Here is a 3,524-nt window from a genome sequence, read left to right as displayed (position 1 = left end):
ACCCCTGCTGCATCCCAGCCAGGAGGCTCCACTGGATTAACGAGGCAGAACGGGCTCAGGAATGTCATCTGTGATGGTGACGATGATGCTGTTGCACTGGGTCTGACTCAAGAGGCCCAGAGTACCTTGACCCTCACCCATTCGGCTCCCCCACCATTTTAAAGGGACAACATCCAGAAGGAAGAGAGCCACCTCCTCTCCTGGGCTAAGTCCATGGAGATCAGGGGCAGTGGGGCCCCAGCCTCAGGAGCTGTGCTGCGGAAGGACACGGGCGAGGAGGACGACCAGGTGCCACCCCAGAGCCAGAGAGGACGCTGCCATTCCCCAAGGATGCAGCAGCCAGCAGGCATGTGGCTGGGGCAGGACAGGGAGGTCCCTCTGGGCTGGGGTCACTTATGTATGTCGTATTTTGCCACTCCAAAATGAAAATTGATTTTTTGGTGTGTTGTCAGGCTGTGAAGTAATATGGGCTCTGTTTGTTTTTTTTTTTTAAAGATTGGCTCTGAGCTAACATCTGTTGCCAATCTTCTTCTTCTTCTTCTTCTTCTTCTTCTTCTTCTTCTTCTCCCCAAAGCCCCCCAGTACATAGTTGCATATTCTAGTTGCAGGTCCTTCTGGCTGTGCTGTGTGGGACGCCGCCTCAGCATGGCTTGATGAGCGGCGCTAGGTCTGCGCCCAGGATCCGAACCAGCGAAACCCGGGCTGCCGAAGCGGAGAGCGAGAACTTAACCTCTCAACCATGGGGCCGGCCCCCATGTGCTCCTTTTGGAAGAGCCAGTTGGATCTGACGTGCAAAAGTGTGAAAGAGAACCCATGTGCCTTGGGTAATGCTGCCTGGTGCTCATGGGGGCTCCTGTGTGCTGATGACACCCCACTATTTACAGGGTGAGGACACACGGGTGGGTGCAGTGTGGCTCCTGGCCAAGCCACCATGACAGGACTGGAACAGACACATCCTTGAGATCAACTTGGCTGAGGCCGAAGTTATGTTCCATAGTTGGAATAAGACATGCACAGTTTTTTAATAGATTTTATTTTTTAGAGCAGTTTTATGTTCACAGCAATATTGAGAGGAAGGTACAGAGGTTTCCCACAGACCCCCCTGCACCCCCACACAGGCCTCCCCACTATCGACAGCCCCCCCAGAGGGTGCGTTTGTTATGACCCATGAACCTACATCGACTCGTCATCATGCAGAGTCCATAGCGTACATTAGAGTCCTTCTCGGTGGCGTGCAATCCGTGGGTTTGGACAAACACGTGATGACCTGTGTCCACCGTCATGGCCACATACAGAGCAGTTCACCGCCCTAAGCATCCTCAGACACGCCCACATGTTAAGTGGACAGTTTCATGATTTGGGAAATGTATTCCCCCATGTAATCCTCACCACAATTGACCAATGGGCCACTTCCATTGCCCCTGATGTACCCCACATGCCCTGGCGGTCACTCTGTCCCCCGCTCACCCTCTGCCACTCTGGAGACTCACTTTTCTGGAGCCACAGCCCTGCGCGCAGCTCGCTGCCTTCGAGATGGCCCGCGCTGCAGGGGGGTCTGTGACGCGTTCCTGCCTGTGGCTGAGTGGGATCCCACGGTGTGGGTGGACCACAGTTTATAACAAATGCCTCTGGGAAGAAATGGCCAACCATTTCTTAAAAAGTAAACATGGATTACCAAATGCCACTCCACTCGTAGGGTGTGCACGCGGAGCACTGAAGGCAGGGCCTCAGACAGAGGTGCAGGCCCCCCAGCCTGTGGATGTCCAATCACAGTAAGCAAAAGGGCACCAGCCCATGGCCTTCAGCTGACAGAGAAGCAACATGTGGCCCGTCCACACAGTGGAACAGCACTCAGCCATAAGAAGGAATGAAGCCCTGACACACATGATGACACAGATGAGCCTTGGAAATGATGCTGAGCGGAAGAAGCCAGATGCAAAAGGCCACATATTGCATGATTCTGCTCATATGAAGTGTCCAGAATAGCCAAATGCATAGAGACAGAAAGTGGATCAGTGGTTGCCAGGGGCTGGGGGAGGAGAGAACGGGGAGTTATTTTCAGTGGGTGCAGAGTTTCAGTTTGGGAGGATGCGAAAGTCCTGGAGATGGATGGTGGTGGTGGCTACATAACAATGTGAATGTGCTTAATGCCGCTGGACTGTGCACTTAAAAATGGTGAAAATGGCAAATTTGTGTTATATATATATATGTTACCACAATTTAAAAGAATTAGTAACATAATATACCCAAACCCCATTGAATTGCACTCTTTATTTATTTATTTTTTTAAAGATCAGCACCTGAGCTAAAAACTGTTGCCAATCTTTTTTTTTTTCTGCTTTATCTCCCCAAATCCCCCCAGTACATAGTTGTATATCTTAGTTGCACGTCCTTCTAGTTGTGTCATGTGGGACGCCACCTCAACGTGGCCTGACGAGCAGTGCCATGTCCGCACGCAGGATTAGAACCGGCGAAACCCTGGGCCGCGGCAGCGGAGCACTAGGACTTAACCACTCAGCCACGGGCTGGCCCCAGAATTGCACTTTGAATGAGTGAATTGTGTGGTATGTGAATTACCTCTGAGCAAAGACCCCAACACGAGGGCTGCGCAAGCACCTGTCCCCAGGCCCTGCCACGGCCTGAGGGCGTCCAGGGATGGCTCTTACCAACCCCACGAGGGGTCGCATGTTTTAGGGGATCCCAGGGGCCAGTGGGGGTGCCCCAGCCTAGGAGGGCGAGCCTCCAGACCCACGTCCTCTCTCCCACACCTGCGGGGGCCTCAGGAAACAGACATCGGGGACACGGAATGGCCCTGCCTGCAGCCTATGGCCCACCCTGGCACGGGGGCACCCCCTCCTCAGCCACTGACTACTCCTGGAGTTCGGGGGGCGGGAGAGCTCCCTTCCAGGGCGGAGGGTTCACCAGATCTGCAGTGTGGGCCAGAGTCGTGGGCACTGTGGGCAGTGGGGGCACGGCTCATGCTGACAGTCCTTTTGGGACAGATGACAGATGGAGCAGCCAGGAGGCAGGTCCGCGGGGACAGCACGCGGGCTGAGCCATGATGCCCGGGACCTCAAGCAGGGAGGTGGGCAGTGTGGGCACCTGAGGGAGCCCGCGTGGGAGGAGCCCCAGCAGCGCTGGCAGTGGCCGTGGTGGGATGGGGACCGGCCGCCCCGCTTCCCTTGCCGAGGGCCAGGGCCGAGGGGGCCGAGCAGGGCTGGAGGGCGGCACACAGGAAGGAAGTCTGCAGCAGCTCCTCGGCCCGCTCAGCCCGTCCGGATTCCCACCCGCGGCGCCTTGAGCTCCTGGGACCCCTGGACGGCGAGCCGGAGGCAGTAGGGGGGCCGCCAGCCGGCCGCGGGCCTCCCGCCCGGGCAGGAAAGGCTGGCCGGAGCCGGGACAAAGGGCGGACGTGCGGCCGGCCATGTGCGCCCTTATCGGGGCCTGCACTCCGGGGCCTGGGGCCGCGGCGGAAACGCTCCCTCCGCCCGCCTTCCTGCCGGGGCCCGCAGGGCACTGCGGGG

The 3,524-nt window shown here is 57.1% G+C and overlaps 1 long non-coding RNA gene across 1 annotated transcript; it reads left to right on the top strand.

The window, feature by feature from the left end:
* Positions 1-1,203, top strand: LOC139046316 (uncharacterized). The gene is made up of 2 exons (XR_011506172.1): positions 1-346; positions 603-1,203. It is a non-coding gene; the product is annotated as an uncharacterized lncRNA (long non-coding RNA).
* Positions 1,204-3,524: the final 2,321 nt, after the last annotated feature.

Source organism: Equus asinus, chromosome 10 (genome assembly GCF_041296235.1).
Source record: "Equus asinus isolate D_3611 breed Donkey chromosome 10, EquAss-T2T_v2, whole genome shotgun sequence".
NCBI classification, from domain to species: domain Eukaryota; kingdom Metazoa; phylum Chordata; class Mammalia; order Perissodactyla; family Equidae; genus Equus; species Equus asinus.
This window is presented reverse-complemented; position numbering and strand designations above follow the sequence as displayed.